The 19,073-nt window shown below is 45.1% G+C and overlaps 1 protein-coding gene across 3 annotated transcripts in view; it reads right to left on the bottom strand.

Moving 5' to 3' along the window:
* Nucleotides 1–18,722, bottom strand: part of CC1H1orf159 (chromosome C1 C1orf159 homolog) — a 31,669-nt gene extending 12,947 nt beyond the window's left edge. The window contains exons 1-2 of one of the 3 annotated variants that reach the window (XM_049618335.1): nt 18,321–18,722; nt 1,630–1,801 (exon numbers count right to left, since the gene is read on the bottom strand). The gene's annotated coding sequence lies outside the window, so the exon portion shown is untranslated. Of the gene's footprint in view, nt 1–1,629; nt 2,267–18,320 lie in introns of those variants that run through there. The other 2 variants (XM_049618336.1, XM_049618337.1) reach the window with 2 other exon arrangements.
* Between the last annotated feature and the right edge of the window lie 351 nt (nt 18,723–19,073).

Raw genomic sequence — 19,073 nt, 5'->3', positions numbered from 1 at the left:
AAAGGGCTTTTTACGGGGTGCCTGGGTGGCTCAGTCGGTTGAGCGTCCGACTTCGGCTCAGGTCATGATCTCACGGTTCGTGGGTTCGAGCCCTGCATCGGGCTCTGTGTTGACAGCTCGGAGCCTAGAGCCTGCTTCGGATTCTGTGTTTCCCTCTCTCTCTGCCCCTCCCCCGCTCATGCTCTGTCTGTCTCTCTCTGTCAAAAATAAATAAAACATTAAAAAAAAGGTTTTTTTAAAAAATAAAAGGACTTTCTACTTGACAGAAAGAGCTGCTTATTCAGGGAACCTGTTCAGGTTCCTGGAGATGAAGCTTCCACAGCGGCAAGGTGGGTCGGCAAGGAACACATTTGGAGCCGGGGAATGAGAAACCACCCCCTCAGCCAGCCGAGGGCCCATCGAGACCAGGCGGTGGGCGAGCTCCTGGCTGGGGGTCCTGGGGAAGAGCCCCACTGCCGAGGATGGTTGACAGGCCCCTTGCACTGTGGGCCCCAGGGTTCCGAGCTCGGCGGGGAGGGAGGGTGAAGGCAGGATGACACATGCAGGAGGGCGGTATAGGAACAAGGGCGGGGCTCCGTCCTGTTATCCGCTTCATGCTAGAAGCCCTACACAGGCAGAAACAACTATCAGGCCTTGTTAAGAGCCCCCTTGCTGCCCCTCATTCATGCCATCCATCCAAAATGCACGCTTTATTCGAAATGCACCTTCTTTCTAGGACAGCAACTGCTGATGTCACAGACACACTGACCCTCATCTACAGGGTGTGATCACATCTTTTCCATTTTTGCCCATGTAAGGTTGGCTCAGCAGAGGCCATCTATCTCTCCGTGCCTTGTGGAAACCCTAAATGTCATGGGACCTTCAGCTCAATCTGTGGTTAAGAGGCAACCCCAGGGTCATACTAAGTCACAAAACACCCTTTCAATTCAGGAATCAGAAGTACATATTTTAACAAACACCATCATCTGCTAGTCAGTCAACCTCTTAGGGTATAATTCACATACAATAAACCGCATCCATGCAGAGCACACAACTCGGTGAGTTCGGACACGCTGTGCAGGGCGTCTCTGCCACCCACAGACGACGCCTGAGCCCCTCTGCCGTCCTTCCCTCAACCCTGGCTTCATGCACCCACGGGGCTGGCCTTTGTCACTGCATCGGCCTGCATTTTCTAGAATTCTACGTAAATGAACACAGTGTGTACACTTGTGTGCCTGGCTCCTTCCATTTGAAATAATAATCTTTAGATTCATCTGTACCTCGTTCCTTTTATGGCTGAATGATACGCAACGTTGCCTTTACCCAACCACCTGCTGATGTTCACCTGGACTGTTTCTGGATTTTAGTGGCTGTGAATAAAGCTACTGTGGACATTTTTATACATATCTTTGCGTGGACATTTGCTTTAATTTCTCGGGTAAGCACTCAGTACTGCAGCAACGGGGTCAAGGGAAGTGTAACCTGCCGATCTGTCTTCCGCGGTACCGCGTGCGCTCCCACCAGCAGGGTATGAGGGCTCTTCGGCTCCACATTCTTGCCAACAGTGGGCATCGTGTCAGTGGCTGTGCCGTGAGCATTTCACTGTTGCTTTAACTTGCATTTCTCTGGTCACTAATGATGGTTCCTCACCCTCATATGTCTTCTTCGATCATTCGTCCATTTTGTTTAACTGGCTGTCCTTCTATCACTGAGTCATAATAGCTCTTCACACGCTCTTTGTCAGATATGTGTATTTCAGATGTAAGTATATTGCAAGTATTTTCTCCCATCTGCGGCTTGACTTTTCATTTTCACATGGGATCTAGAAGAACAAATGTTTTCACTTTGATAAAATCCAATGCATCCATTTTTTCTTTTACATTTCTTGCTTTTTGTGTCCTAAGGTTAATCTCTGCCTTGACCCGAGGGTCATTCCTGTGTTTTATTCTAGAAGTTCTAGAGTTTTAGGTTTTACACTTTGAGTTACTTTTGTGTATGGCTGGAAGCAAAGATCAAGGTTCATTTTTCTCAGATGTGTGTCCAGGGTCTATAGCACTGTTTGATAAAAAGATTATCCTTTGTGGGGGTGGCTGGGTGGCTCAGTTGGTTGAGAATCTGACTCTTGATTTGGGGTCAGGTCATGATCTCAGTTTGTGGGACTGAGCCGCGCACTGGGCTCCACACTGAAGTTTGGAGCATCCTTGGGATTCTCTCTCTCCCTCTCTCTCTGCCCCTCACCCACTCATTCTCTCCCTCCCTCCCTCTCTCTCTCTCTCAAAATAAATTAATTAATTTAAAAAATTAAAATTAAATTAAAACAGCCTACCTGTCTCTGGGATTTTTTTTTTTTTTTTTAATATTTTCCTTCTTGGGGCACCTGGGTGGCTCAGTCAGTTGAACATTCGACTCTTGATTTCAGCTCAGGTCAGGATCCCAAGGTCGTGGGATTGAGCCCTGCTTAAGATTCTCTCTCTCTGCCCTCTCCCCCACTCATGTGCACTCTCTCTCTAAAATAAAAAAATAAAACTGAACACCTGGGTGGCTCAGTTGGTTGAGCATTCAACTTCAGCTCAGGTTATCATCTCTCAGTTTATGGGTTCAAGCCCTGCATCGGGCTCTGTGCTGACAGCTCAGACCCTGGAGCCTGCTTTGGATTCTCTGTCTCCCTCTTTCTCTCTCTCTCTCTCTCTCTCTCTCTCTCTCTCTCTGCCCCTCCCCTGCTCACACTCTATTTTTCTCTGTCTCTCTCTCAAAAACATACATTAAAAAAATTTTTTTTAATAAAAAATGTAAAAAGACTTTCCTTCTGGCATCTTCCATCATGGCATCTTTGTTGAAAATCAACTGAGTGTGTATGTATGGGTCTACATCTGGACTCTACTCTGCCCCATGCATCTATGTGTCTGTCCTTCACCAACACCACAGTCTCGATTACTGAAGCTTTCCTGAAAGCTTGTAAACCAGTAGCATAAGCTTTGCTCTGTCAGGTCCAGGTCATATGCATTTCTGTATTTTCGAAATCACCTTGTTAATTTCTGTAAAAGAGCCTGGTGGCATTTTGGCTAGAATAATGGACATTTTAACAATAATGAGTCTTCTGATCTATGAAGGTGCTATCACCCTCCATTTATTTCTTCACATTTTCTTTTAAGCTATCTCGGCAACATTCTGTAGTTTGCAGTGAAGAGGTGGTCCTGGGCATAAGTGGGTTCTGAATAAGCCAGTCCTATACATGAGCTCAGACTACTTAATAAGTGAGCTTGTCAAACTTCTTGCTAAATATTTTATTTTTTGGTATTATTGTAAATAGAATTGAATTTCTAATTTCACTTTTTAATAGTTTGCTGCTAGTACATAAAAACACAATTAAAATCTGTGCATTTGCCTTGCTTTCTGAAATCTTACTAAATTCATTTGATAGTTCTCGCACTTTTTGTAGATTCCTTAGATTATTCTACATAAACAATCATGTCATCTGCAAATAAATACAGCTTTACTTCTTTAGTTTTTTTTTTGAAACTTGTTTTAGGGCACAGCAATTGGTCTATGTTAGAGAATATACATTGCGCACTTAGTAGGAATCTGTATCGTGCTTTTGATGAGTATAGCTTTCTACAAATATCAATTAGGTCAAGATGCCTGAGCGTAGTGTTCAGATCCTCTATGTCTTTACTAATTTCTTTTGCTGTTTTATTCTAATAATTGGTGACAGAAAGAGATGTTAAACTCTCTTATTATAATCATGGAATTATCTATTTCTCCTTTTAACTCTGTCAATTTTGCTTCATTTATTGTGAGGCTCTGTTATTAGGCACATTCATAAATTGATAGGTCTTCTTGAAGAAATGACCCTTTTATTATCAGATATTTCCCCTTTATCTTTGGTAATACTCAATATACTGGAATCTATTTTATCTGATATAAATGCAGCCAATACAGTCTGATATTCACTGTTTGCAACATAGATGGATTTTTAGATCTATAGATATATTTTGCATCTATATATCTTATCTTCAACCTGTGTTTTTTAATATTTAAAGTGAATCTCCTATATACAGTATGTAGTAGGTCTTGCTTATGTATCCATTGTGGCAATCTCTATCTTTTTTTTTTTTAATGTTTTTATTTATTTTTGAAGGGGAGAGAGAGAGAGAGAGAGACAGAGACAGAGAGACAGAGAGACAGAGCATGAGCAGGGGGGGAACAGAGAGAGATTCGAAGCAGGCTCCAGGCTCTAAGCTGTCAGCACAGAGCCCAACGCGGGGCTAGAACTCACGAACTGTGAGATCATGACCTGAGCTGAAGTCAGACGCTAAACCGACTGAGCCATCCAGGTGCCCCAATCTCTACCTTTTAATTGGAGAGTTCAGTCCATTAACACTTAATGTAATTATCACTATTGTTAGATTTAGGTCTACCATTTTATTGTTTGTTTTCTACTTGTCCCTCTATTTTGTTTTAATATATAAAATATTTTTAGAGCAGTTTTAGGTTCACAGCAAAATTGAGCAGGAAGTAAGCAAGTTCCCATAGTCCCCCACAACAGAAGCAGAACCTCCTCCACTATCAACATCCTGTACATTTGGTATAATCAATGAACCTATACTGATAGGTTTATTTAGTTTGATAGAGAGTGTGTGTGCACGTGTGCACGTGTGAATGGGGGAGGAGCAGAGAGAAGGAGAGAGAATCCCAAGCAGGCTCTGTGCTGTCAGAGCACAGAGCACAAAACCCAACCCGGAGCTCAAACTCACAGACCGTGAGGTCAGGACCCAAGCCAAAATCAAAAGTCAGACGTTCAATCAACTCAGCCACCCAAACACCCTTATGGTCACTCTTGATGTATATGTGGGCTTTGAAAAATGTATAAAGACACTATGGCTACCATTTTGTTTTCTTTTGGTCTCTATGGTGTTTTATTCCTCTGTTCTCTCTTTCCTGCTTTCTTTTATATTATTTGAATATTTAAAAAATTCTCTTTCAGTTTATCTTTTGGTTCTTTGGTTATACTTCTTTGCGTATTTTTATAGCTGTTGCTATAGAGACTGCAACATACAATCCTTACTTTTTCACAGCCTAATTAGAATATGGCACCACTTCTACTAAAATGTAGACGCTGCAGGGGTGCCTGGGTGGCTCAGTCAGTTAAGCATCGACTTTGGCTCAGGGCATGATCACACAGTTCATGGGTTCGAGCCCCACCTCGGGCTCTGTGCTGTCAGCTTGGAGCCCGGAGCCTGCTTCAGATTCTGTGTCTCCTCTCTCTCTGCCCTTCCCCCGCTCGCACTCTGTCTCTCTCTGTCTCTCTCAAAAATAAATAAAACATAAAAAAAATTTTTTTTAATGTAGACACTGCAGAGTGCCTAAGGGGCTCAGTCAATTAAGCACAGGACTCTTGATTTTCACTCAGGTCACGATCTCACAGTTCATGAGATTGAGCCCTGCATCAGGCTCTGGGATGACAGCATGGAACCTGCTTGGGATTCTCTCTCTCCCTGTCTCTCTGCCCCTCCCCTACACTCTCTCTCTTAAAATAAATAAACTTTTTAAAAAATCTAGAAACTTTGCAACTCTAAAGGTTCGTGTATCCTTTACTATTCTTTGTGCTACGACTGTCACACCTATGACATCTGCATACATTGCAAACACAAGAGATGTTTTAATTTTTTTAAAAATATGTACTTGAGGGGTGCCTGGCTGGCTCAGTTGGCTGAATATCCGACTTTGGCTCAGGTCATGATCTCGAGGTTCGTGAGTTCGAGTCCCACATTGGGCTCGCTGCCATCAGCACGGATCCTGCTTCGGATCCTCTGTCCCCTTCCCTCTGCCCCTCCTCACTTGCACACTCTTGTGCTCTCAATAATAAACATTAAAAATAAATTAATTAATTAAAATACGTACTTGAAAGAAAACATTTCCCCCAGATATTTACCATTCTTGATGTTCATCACTCACTCATAAGATCTGAATTTCACTTTGGTATTTACCTTCAGTCTACAAACACCTCCCCAGCATTTTTAGCAGTACACATTTGATAGCAACAAATTCTATCAGTTTTCCTTTCTCTGAAAATGCTTTCATTTCACATTCAGTCTCGGAGGGTACAGAATTCTGTGTTGACAGTTCTTTCTTTTTAGTATTTTAGGGTGCAATACCACTTGACCCTGGCCTCCATGTTCCCTGATTCAGTCTTTGCAATGCTATACTATATGTGATATGTTGCTTCTCTCTGCTTTCAAGATAAAAAAAAAAATTGGGGTTAGGGGGTGCCTGGGTGGCTCAGTCAGTTAAGCGTCCGACTTGGGCTCCAGTCATGATCTCACATTTCATGGGTCCGAGCCCCACGTTGGGCTCTGTGCTGACAGCTCGGAGACTGGAGCCTGCTTCGGATTCTGTGTCTCCCTCTCCCACTCGCATGCTCTCTCTCACTCTCTCTCTCGCTCTCTCAAAAATTAAAAATTTTGACTAATTAAAAAAATTAGTCAACATTTGTTATTTCTGTTTTTTTATAATAGCCATCCTCATGGATGCAAAGTAGCATTTTCCCTGATGATTAGAAATGCTAATCTCTACTTTTTATTTGGAGTATTTAATCCATTTACATTTAATGCAGTTATTAGAGTATTTTAGTTTAAATCTACCACCTTAATGTTTGAATTCTGTATTTCCCCTCTGTTCTCTGTCCTTCCTCCCTTTTTCTGGGGGGGGGGGGTGAATCAAGTTTTTTAAAGTCCATTTTATTTCCTCTACTGATTTTTTAATTCTCCCTTTTCATGCTATTTTTTAGTGGTTCCTCTACAGACTAAATATGCATATCAAACTCATCATTGTCTATGTGGTCTAAAAAATACTCTTGGGGGCGCCTGGGTGGCTCAGTCGGTTAAGCGTCCGACTTCAGCTCAGGTCATGATCTCACGGTCTGTGAGTTCGGGCCCCGCGTCGGGCTCTGTGCTGACAGCTCAGAGCCTGGAGCCTGCTTCAAGTTCTGTGTCTCCCTCTCTCTCTGCCCTTCCCCTGTTCATGCTCTGTCTCTCTCTGTCTCAAAAATAAATAAACGTTAAAAAAAAAATACTCTTGTACTTCATGAGCAATGTGAGAACCTTTACAGCAGGCCCCAGACCACCTCCTACTCCTAGAGCTCTTGCTGGCATGTCTTTTACTTCTACATACGTGAGAAAATTCTACAACAGACTGTTATTATTTTTACTTCAGTTAATAGTCTTTAAATAATAGTTAAAGATGTATTACATATATTTTTTAATTTTGGGTACTTTCACTTGTTAAATTGAGAATTTCTGTAGAACTGCATCATAATTGGGCAGATGTGTAAAACATATTATTTGTTCAACGTTGTAAAACAAGCCATATTCATTGGCTCCAGCTGAAAAACTCTCAGATGCTAGTTTAGTATGGTCGGTGAGTAGAGGTTCTAGAGCTAGAGGCCAGGCCCATTCCTTACCCTGCCTGTACTTGCTGTGGGATCTGCTGTAAACCTGTTTTGTCCTCTTTAAAACAGGTTGATAATAGGCACTGTTGAGAGGGTAAAATGAGTTCTTGTATGTAAATCACTCAGAGTGGTGCTTGGCACACAGTCAGTGCTATATAAGCATTGTTCTTGCTGTTGTTAGATAGTGAACAGATTCATGTCCCTTGGAGAACCAGGATCTACAGCAAAAAGAGACTTTTTTTTAATGTTTATTTATTTTTGAGAGAGACAGAGTGCAAGCAGGGGAGGGGCAGAGAGAGAGGGAGACACAGAATCTGAAGCAGGCTCAAGGCTCTGAGATGTCAGCACAGAGCCGGATGCAGAGCTCGAACTCCTGGACCGTGAGATCATGACCTGAACTGAAGTCAGATGCTTAACTGACTAAGCCACCCAGACACCCCAACAAAAAGAGACTTCTTGATACTTCTCAAACCAATATGGCATGAAAGGCCAGCCCTGGCTTCACATACAGTCTCTAAGGACGTAAAATAACACTTCATAGGAGACTTAATGTCAGAATATTATTTATTAATTTGGTTGTTCTTTCAAGAATGCTCTAAAGATGAAAGGGGCTATTAAAGTAAGGTAAGTGCAACTTATCATCTCAAATTTATCTCTTTGCAATTAGATTCATATTCTTATCCCATAGGAGTGTCTTTTAGCATGCATCCTTAGTTTACTGTCCTGAGGTCCACACGAAGCCTGTCTTTATCTAATTCCTGCCCAGTGAAGATGATATTCTAGGGGCACAGCAGTTCCCTGCAAGTGTTCTGTTGTTGACAGCTGTAGTGCTTAGGAAACGACACCTGTGCCCCCCCATTTGGAAACTAAAGTTGCTTTGGTTTCTGAATACAAAAGCCATGCAGTTCTATTTCCAGTATGAAGAATTGGCTTCTAACAAAATGACTCTCCCACTGGTAATTACGCATCCTGGACAAAAACAGCTACCTGAAGGCTCTGAACAAAAACAGGCAGATTTTGAGGGCAGTTTAAACTTAAAGGAAGTAGCCCGAACAGAATGCATTTCCTGTTTTCGTGTCTTTACCCTGAGGGCAGCACAGTCATCACAGTGGTGGTATTAGGTGATGAAAACTCTGACAGAAAGCCCACTATCTTTCTCGTTAGAGAAACCAGGAGAAGGAGCTGGGCAACCAGTGCTGCTTAAGAGTGAGAGGAGAAATCTGAGAAAGAGGGATTCTGTGTATAAACTCTGCTCAGATTTCCAGCCAAGTCTTGAACTGTCTGTGTGCAGTCCGGGCTGAGAAGCCATCTGAATTGAGATCTGAGCCAGAACTTATCACAGGTGTGACAGAATTTGCATTTTGAATCTAATGAAAGTAGTTGCATGCTTAGGCAAAAACATTAACTCTCTTCAGAGGAATATAATCAAATCCAGAGTCTCCACAACATAACATTTGCAGTATATAGGATACGATCCAAAATTATCAAGCATATGAAGAACCACAATAATATGAGCCATTCTCAAGGGAAAAGACACACAACAGATACTAATTATATTATGACCCCGGTATTGATCAAACACTTTAAAGCAGACTTAATAATTATATCCAATGAGATAAAGGAAAATACACTCAAAATGAATAAAAATATAGAAAATCCCAGCAAAGAAATAGAAGATATATATGTATATGTACACACACACACACACTTTTAATGAGCAAAATGGAAATTTTAGAACTGAAAAATATAGCATCTGAAATAAAAACTTTACTGAACAGCTTAGTAGAATGGGAGTGACAGGAAATCCTTGGTAACATCAAAGATTGATAGAAATCATAGTCTGAAGGAAAAAAGGAGAAATGACTGGGAGAAAACCATGAAGAGCGCCAAGAAGGGTATAGGGGCCAATCCAACTGTATGAAACATCTAACACATGGGTAATTCTACGTTCCAGAAGAAGAGGAGAGACACATAGTGGAGCAGAAGAAATATGTGAAGAAACAATGACTAAAACCTTTCCAAATTTGGTGGAAGACATAGATGGGACAAATATAATAAAGCCACACTTAGACACATCATTTTCAAATTACTGGAAACGAAAGATTAACTTTAAAAATCTTGAAAGGAGGGGCACCTGGGTGGCTCAGTCGGTTAAGGGTCTGACTTCAGCTCAGGTCATGATTTCATGGTTCGTGAGTTCCAGCCCATGTTGGGCTCTGTGCTGACAGCTCAGAGCCTGGAGCCTGCTTTGGATACTGTGTCTTCTCCTCTCTCTCTCTCTGCCCCTCCCCTGCTCATACTCTCTCTCTCGCTCTCTCTCTGTCTCAAAAATGAATAAACGTTAAAAAAAAACCTGAGCCACCCAGGTGCCCCAAGAAGATAAGTCGATTTCAAATACGTATGCACTTAATAGAAGGCTTCTAAATACATAAAGAATAAGGTGGCAGAGTGAAAAGGAAAAAGACAAATCTACAACCAGGGTTGAAGACTTTAACATCCCTCTTTGAATAACTGATTAAGTAGAAAACAAAATTAGTAAGGATATAAAAGATTTGGGTAAAATTCTCAACTAACTCAACTCATAATTGTAGAACATGACACTCCACAAAAATGGAATACACATTCTTCTTAAGTGCAAACAGAATATTTACTAAGAGATCACATGCTAAACCATAAACAAATACCAATGAATTTCAAAGGATCAAAATCATAGAGCATAGTCTCTGACTACAATGGAATTATATTAAAAATCAGTAACAAAAGATATTCAGAAAATCTCCAAATATTTGGAAATTAAACAATAGACTTCTAAGCCAGTCACGGATGAAACAAAGGTAATTTCAAAACATTTCAACAGAAAGGGGGGAGCCTGAGCGGCTCAGTTGGTGAAGCGTCTGACTTTGGCTCAGGTCATGATCTCACGGTTTGTAAGTTCAAGCCCCGCATCAGGTTCTCTGCTGTCAGCGCAGAGCCCGCTTTGGATCCTCTACCCCACCTCTCTGCCCCTCCGCCACTTGTTCTCTCTCAAATAAATAAATAAATAATAAAAACCCATTTTAACAGAAAGATCATGAAGTGTAGCATATCAGATTTTGTGTAAGGAGCTAAAGCTATGCTTAGAGGGAAATTTATACTTTAAATATCTATGTAAGAAAAGAAGGCACATGTAAAATAATTGATCTATGCTTCCATCTTAAGAAGATGAAAAAGATCAAATTAAACCCACGTTAGGTAAGAGAAAGGAAATAATAAAAATAAGAGTAGAAATTAATGAAATAGAAAATGGACAAAAATTAGAAACAAGAAGTAAAATCAAAACTTGGATCTGTGAAAACATCCACATCACTAATTAGCAGGAAGTGCAAATCAAAGCCGCCATGAGAGATCGCCCTACATCTGTCAGAACGGCTACAACAGAAAAGACAAGAAATAACAAGTGCTGGTGAGGATACGGAGACAGAGGAACCCTGGCGTACTCCGGGCAGGGATGCGAATTGGTGCGGCAATTGTGGAAAACCGTACGGAGGTTCCTCAAACGACTAAAAGTAGAAGGACCATATGACCTAGTAAATCCACTCCGGGTATTTGCCCAAAGAAAACAAAAACACCAATTCAAAAAGGTGCACGCACCCCATGCTTACCGCGGCACTAATCACAAGAATTACAATCGCCGAGGTACGGGAGCAGCGCAAGTGTCTCCACAGGTGAGTGGAGAAGGAAGGGGGGAAACGTGCACAATGGAATATTGCTCAGCCACTCGCAACAACAGGGATGGAGCTTGCGCAAATTACACTAAGTGAAACGATCAGACAGAGAAAGACAAATAGCGTATGATTTCACTCATATGTGGGATGGCAGAGACAAAACAGTGGAAGAGAAAAGAAAAGAGAGACAAATAAACTCAGACTTTTTTTTTTAAGCTTTATTGATTTTTGAGACAGACAGAGTGTACGTGGGGGAGGAGCAGAGAGACAGACACAGAATCCGAAGCGGGCTCCGGGCCCCGAGCTGTCCTCACACAGCCCGACGCGGGGCTCGAACTCACGAACCGCGAGATCGTGACCCGAGCCGAAGTCGGACGCTCATCCACCTGAGCCACCCGGGCGCCCCAACTCAGACTTTTGAATATAGAAAACTGGTGGTGGTCAGAGGGAGGCAGGTGGGGGATGGGTAAGATCGATAAAGGGGATTAACTTCCAGTTACAAGGTCAGTAAGTCACCGGTGGGAAGTACAGCACAGGGAATGCAGTCAGTAGGTTGCAGACGTGCTGCGCGGGGACGGACGGGGACCTCGCTGACTGCAGTGAGCGCTGACACAGTAACATAAGAACTGCTGAATCACTACGCTTTGCGCCAGAAACCAATACGACACCGTATGTTAATCACACTTCTATAAAAATAAATACATAAAACTGACAAACCTCCGGCAAGAATAATCAAGAAAAAATATCAATGCAAATTATCTATATCGGAAATGAAAGGGGAGAAATCACTACAAATCCTACAAACATGGCAGGATAATCAGACAGTATTATAAAGAACTTTAAGTCAATAAATTCAACAATTTAGATGAAATGGCCTCATTTATTTAAAGATAAAAATTACCAAAAATGATACAAGATGAAGCAGAAAATATGAATAGCCTTATAGCCATTAAAGAAACTGAATTCACAGTTTTAAAGCTTCCCCCAGAGGAAACAACCCAGACAGTGTCTCCACTGATGAAGTCTATCAAATATTTAAGGAAGAAGTACGAATATGACACAAAGTCCTTCAGAAAACAAAGAGGGAACATGTCCCAGCTCACTTATAAGGCCAGCAAGACTCAAAGATGGTCCAACATAACCCGGATGGAAATCAGACAAGGACATTACAAAGAAAAAAGTACAGACTACTATCCTTCATGAACATCAATCCAAAAACTCTGACAAAATATTAGCAAACTGTATACAGTAACACATGAAAAAGGTGATAGAACGTGACCAAATGAGCTCCTTTCGGGACACAAGGCTGGCTTGCCACACAAACACCGGTTATTACAATCCAATGCTTTAACAGATTAAAGAAGAAAAACAATCGTATGACCTTTTCAGTAGCTGCAAAACAAGCTTTTGACACAATTTCAGGATCATTCATAATAAAAACTCTCAGCAAACGAAAAATAAAAGGAAACACCCCCAACCTGATAGAAGATACCTACAAAAAACCTACAGCTAACATATTAACAGTGAAATATAGGACATTCCCCCTAAAGACTGAAGGAATCAAGATATCCAATATCCTTGGTGCTAGTCCGTATAATAAGGAGAGAAAACAAAGAAACTGCCTCTGTGTAGATGGCATGACTATTTATATGGAAAATCCTAAGAAATCTACAGAAAAAAGCTAGTATAAGTGAATTTAGCAATGTTCTAAGAACATACAAATCAATTGTTATTTCTATATACTAGCAACAACTATTTGGAAAACGACAAATAAATATAATTTACAATGGCATTCAAAAACATAGTTTGTGGGAATAAGTTTATTTTAAAATATGTAAGACCAAGGGGTACCTGGGTGGCTCAGTCGGTTGAGCGTCCAACTCTTGATTTCAGCTCAGGTCATGATCTCAGAGTTCATGGGTTCGAGCTGACAGTGCAGAGCCTGCTTGAGATTCTCTCTCTCTCTCTCTCTCTCTCTCTCAAAATAAATAAATAAACTTATTTTTTTTTTTAAATAATAAAATACAGGGGCACCTGGGTGGCTCAGTCGGTTGAGCGTCCAACTTTGGCTCAGGTCATGATCTCGCGGTTCGTGGGTTCAAGCCCCGTGTCGGGCTCTGTGCTGACAGCTCACAGCCTGGGCCTCTTCAGATTCTGTGTCTCCCTCTCTCTACCCCTCCCCCCGCTCATTCTCTGTCTCTCTCTTCTCAAAAGTAAATAAAATCAGGGGCACCTGGGTGGTTCAGTCGGTTAAGCGTCAGACTCGGACTCGGGTCGTGATCTCACGGTTCATGGATTCAAGCCCCACATCAGGCTCTGTGCTGACAGCTCACAGCCTGGAGCCTGCTTCAGATTCTGTGTCTCCCTCTCTCTCTGCCCCCTCCCCTGCTCATGTCTGTCTGTCTGTCTCTCTCAAAATAATAAATAAGCATTAAAAAAAAAATTGGACCTGTACTCACATAGTATGAAAACTAAGAAATGGATCATGAAGCTAAATGTAAAAACTGAAGCCAGAAAAAGCCTCTAGAAGAAAATATGGGGGAATATCTTGGTGACCTGGTTAGTCAAAGACTTTTAGAAAGGACGCAGAAAGCATGAACCAAAAAGAAAACCGATTCATACATTAAACTTTATCAATATTAAAAACTTCTGCTCAGCAAAATACACCACCACAGTGGACACAAGACTAGGACTTGTCAAAAGCCATAGGATCATGTATCACAGAGAGTAAAGTTCAATGTACACAAATCAAACAATGTTGGGGATCTCAAGACAGAACACAGACTGTGACCAATGGTTCTAACTGGGTCACAAATATATGACAATACACTGAAGGGGATGCAAAACAAGGAGCTGACCTCAGCACCCCTGGAAAACGGTGTTTGACTAAGAAGCTAAAGATCCAAAGAACCACACTTAAGCTACACTCAACTTGGTAAATTTGTTTCTTGTCGGGGTGGAATGTGGGTGAGCAGTTCTGAAACTGCCTCTGTGTGCACCTTGGGGCTAGAGATAAGAAACCGATGGCAGCTGTAGGAGCCAGGTTCTCACAGGAAGGTTACACACACACACAGATCACAGACGCACACACCCAGATCACAGACACACACACACACACAGATCACAGACGCACACACAGATCACAGACGCACACACAGATCACAGACACACACAGATCACACACACACAGATCAGACACACAGATAGACAAACAGTTGCACACGTTATCTAACTTCATCCGCCCCCAAGACCTCAGGCCGTGACAGCTGCAGCAAGGCGCACACCACTGCCCCAGGTCCTGGCTTCTAAACACCGTCCTCCAATAAAAGACACCAGGGCTCCTTGGAGACGTGGTTGCTACGGCTGAGGCGGGCACACGATGAGATGAACCTGGAGCCCCCGGCAGGGCCACAAAGTAAGGCGGTGCCCCCGAAACAAGCAAATGAAAGAGCCCCCAACGGCCAGGGCAAAACAACACAGTGCGGGGCTGGACCCCAAGTACACGACACACATCCAGGAGTCCCTGCTGGTGGAGGGGACCGCTGATAAACGTGAGCACGTGGGGGAGACAGAACTCCTCCCTCCAGAATTCCAAATACTACAGCGGTTCTTCCCCGCCGCCCCCCGCGCCCCCCACCCCCACCCCGGTCCCGGGAGGGAGGACAGCTTCGTCCCCAGCCCCGCAGGGAGACCGCCTCACTGAGTGGCTGCTGCCCAGGAAGACAGGAGGGATGCCCGGCAGGCACCACGCAAACCAGGTGACCGGCCAACAGGACCCCCTGATAGGATGTGACAAGAGGGCCACCTCACCTCTGGGGTGTCCTTTCCCCAAGCCACAAACCCTTCTGACCATGAGAAAACACAAGAGATAAACCCGAAACGAGGGACATTCGACACAACACCTGTGCGGTCCTCCTCAAAACTGTCAAGGTCGTGACAAAGCAAGAGAAGCTGAGACACACATCCCGGAGGGGACAAAAGAGCTGCGACAACTCAGCGCAGTGTGGGACCTGGACAGGGACGCTGTGGACCTGAGTGACACCTGCCGTCTGGAACGTGAGCACTGCTATTCTCAGTTCTGAAAAATGCACCACAGTCACCTAAATGTCTGTAGTAGGGGAAACCGGCTATCTTTAACACTTTTCTGTAAATCTAAAACTCCTCCAAAATTTTTAAAGTTAATTTTTAAAATGTAACATTCATAAATGAATAAGCAAGCCAAAGAATGAGAGATATTTGCAATATATATCTGACAAACCATGTATCCAGAAAATAGAAAGGACTTTCACAACTTGATAATTTTTTAGAAAGGGCAAAAGACTGGATCAGACATTTCAGAAAAGAGGTGTGAGCAGTAATGAGCAGGTGGGAAGGTGCTCAGCATCACTAAGCTCAAGGAAATGCAAATTAAAGCCACCCCGAAACACTGCTCTGCTCAGTAGACCCAACCCAGCAGTGTCACTCCCAGGGATTTTCCCAAGAGAAAGGAAAGCACACCCACAGATGTGCACAATGTCCATAACCTCTTTAGTCACCTAAGCCAAGTGCCACCACAGGACTGATAGGCGCACTGTGGCACATCCCAGGAGTCCTGACACAGCAACACGGAGGGACTGGAGCCAAGACACCAAGATGCCGGAAGATTCCAGAGATTCCGTGTCTGGCTCAGCCTCCTTCCCGTCCTGCAGATGGTAACTTCTTTCGGTGTCACACAGCCTTCCCTGTGCCTGTGACCAGATTTCTCTCTTCTCTCCTAAGGGCACTAATCCCACCATGGGGTCCATTCTCGTGCCCTCATCTAACCCTGACCACCTCCCAAGGGCCCCACCAGCGTCCAAATACCAAAACACTGCGAGTTAGGGCTTCAACATATGGATTTGGGGGACAAACCTTTCAGTCCACAACATGAGAGACCTTTCCAGGATGACAGAAATGTTTTCTATCATGATCGGTGTGCAGGTTACACAGTTGGGTGCATCTGTCAATAACTGCATGTGAATTACACCTCACTAACCGACTGAATAGATGTGATTTGTCCTGATCGTATCAGAGCGAAAAGGTTAAGTAACTGGATAAAAATATTTCTACGTGGCAATGAAAAATTTGGTGAGAATTAATTAATTTACTTAAAAAAATGTTTTTAATGTTTATTTTGAGAGAGAGAGAGAGCGAGCAAGCACGAGCGGGGGAAGGGCAGAGAGAGGGAGACACAGAACCCGAAGCAGGCTCCAGGCTCCGAGCTGTCAGCACAGAGCCCAACATGGGGCTCGAATTCGGAACCGGGAGATCGTGACCTGAGCAGAAGTCAGATGCTCAACTGACTGAGCCACCCACGCACCCCAAAACTTGGTGAGAATTTAAATTGTACTGTATGTTCTCTCACAGCTCATTTTTCCTTAGAAGAACTGGTTTCAGTGAAGAAATAAAGCCTCCAGGCCGCTGTGACCCTAGGCAAGTAATGCATCAGGGCTGACTGGGTGGGGTTATCTGTGGTCCCTCCATAAGGAGTTAGGGCTGGGGGGACGACCCTGCAAAAGGCTCTTCAGCCAGAGGGAGCACACAAGTGCTCACTGCAGCTCGGTTCCCCGAGCCTCCAGGCAGCTGTGGCAGGACAGGAGAGTGGGGACAGGGGGTCACCAGTTTCGGGCTCTGAGGCACTGATGAAGCACAACACAGGCCCGTTGCCCACCCCTCCCCGCCAATCAGAGTAGGTACTGCCGATGGTCTTCTCAGCAAGCAAAGGAAGCCAACGTGGAACTCGTCTCTCGGGAAGATAAGAACCGTTGAGAACTTAGGAACGTGCTTCCGGATCTAAAAGTCCCATCTCGAGCTGTGATGGAAAATAAATGCCGTCCACGGTTTGACCGGATAGAAAGGAAACATTCCGGTCTGTTGACACGTGTGGCCGATGCCACGAATGCCACGTGGCACCCACTGCCCACCATTCTGCGGCCTCTGCACACCTGACAGGGGTGTGGACCCCTGCGGCCTCCGCCTGGGGTCTGCATGCGGGAAAACCACTCAAAGGCATCCCTCGCCTTGGAGGTGCGGAACTCTCAGCGCTGTGGTGACTCCTTCATGCTTCTAATGAGTCACATGATAAGTCACAGCTTGTCTTGGAGGACAGAAGTAAGCGAGGGGCTGGGAGGTGCCTTTGGGGTCCTGCGGTGTCCCTGTGGACCAGCCCACTCAGGTGATCACCCACCAATGCATCTGTTTGCTCTCCTCCCGGGAGGACTGTACCAGGGCGGGGGCATGTGCTAGGAAAAGAAACTTTTTGGATAATTCAGATTCTATCTCCTTCTAGGAACTTCTGAAAACAATGTGGCCATTAAGATTCTGCCTGAACACAGACTACTTATCCACTGGCTCCTGGCTGGGAGCGGGTGTGGGAGTAATCCAGGCGGGCTCCCTGACCACCCGGTACGGGAACCCGTCCAGGCCTTCCTCAGGTTAAAAACCACGAGAAAGATGAAGACCTAGGTCAGCATCCTCCTTATAATGTAGCAATACTAAGAAAAACACAAAACGAAAAACGGGGCCAAGGTTGACACCTTCGAATCAAACGAAACCGTTAAGAATTGTCAGAAAACAGGTTTTTGGGCGAAGCTGCATTTGCCAAAATGCTACTCCTTCAAACCCTTGAAAGGCCGTATCCGAATGTACCCTAGTGACCTGCTCTTAAGTTACACCGGAACTAACACATCAGTCAAATTGTTACGGTGGCAACACGCTCCTCGAAAACCTGCATAACGACTCAACCTTGACAATTTCGTGGCGATAAACGGACTAATAGATCCCGCAACCTCCAGGGAGAGTGCCGGTGTGAACACGGCTTCCAAGGGCAACCGACGGCCTCACACTCCCCCCACCCACCCCGGCCTGCGTTCGGTCCTGAGGGCGAGACCTCCTGGGGCTCCGCGGCTTCGGGGGCGGGGGAGGGGGCCTGAGTCCAGCTACCGACGGTCTCTCTCAGATGACGACTCCTGCGGGAGGTTCGGTAGCCCGAGGGGAGCCGGGTCCCCGCGGACCTTTGTCCGGGTTCCTCGCCCCACACCGCGTCGGAGACCATCCGGCCCGGGCGTCCGCGCCCCAAGGCCGCCCCCGGCGCCCCTGCCTCCGCCCCCGGTCCGCCCCCGGTCCGCCCCCGGCCCTGCAGACCGCGCGCCCGCCCCCGGCCCATCACTCACCCCGGCGCCCTTCGCGTTCCTCTTTCGTACCCCCCGCCCTCCAGGCGGTCGCGCCTCTCCCCCTGGGACTTGTAGTCTCTCCGCCTTCGTAGTCTCCGCTCAGCCTTGTAGACTCCTCTATAGTCTCTCCTCAGCCTCAAACTACAACTACCGGCGGTCCTCGCGAGAGCTCCCCCTCTCCAGATGGGTTCCGGCACAGGGTTCTCGCGAGGCTGTGGGAGACGCGCGTGGAGCAACCTAGGAAGTGTAGTCCAGGGCGCCTAGGTCCTAATAGCTGAGCCATGGACAGAGTGGAAAGGAGGGAAAGAACTACACTCCCCAGGAGTCCTCGCGCGCCGGCCATCTTTGGCGTTGCCAGGAGACCGGGAAGCCCCGGGATGCAGGCCAGCAGGTGGCGGCGCGCGAAAGGTAACGTGTTCCGCGGCCCCGCGTCAGCAGGGACGGGTGCGGGGAGTCAGCGTCTGCGCGTTACCCTAGAGGAAGTCCTGGATAACTGGAGCTTCGGCCCATGTCCGCTTTAGCGGAGGCTGCCTGGAAATGAAGACCGCCAAGTCCGTCCCCAAGGCGACAACGTTTATCAAATACTGTCGGTTTTAGGCGGGGGAAAGAGAGCTCCAACGTGTGGCTGATTCTAGGGCTACCTTTCGGTTTTACGAGAGGAAATGAGAACAGGTGTGACCTTACACACATGACAAGGTTACGTGACAGGAACATCCTCAGAGGACAATGCCATTTTATGATTTGTCTGGAGAG

This window comes from Panthera uncia (genome assembly GCF_023721935.1).
Source record: "Panthera uncia isolate 11264 chromosome C1 unlocalized genomic scaffold, Puncia_PCG_1.0 HiC_scaffold_4, whole genome shotgun sequence".
NCBI classification, from domain to species: Eukaryota; Metazoa; Chordata; class Mammalia; order Carnivora; family Felidae; genus Panthera; species Panthera uncia.
This window is presented reverse-complemented; position numbering and strand designations above follow the sequence as displayed.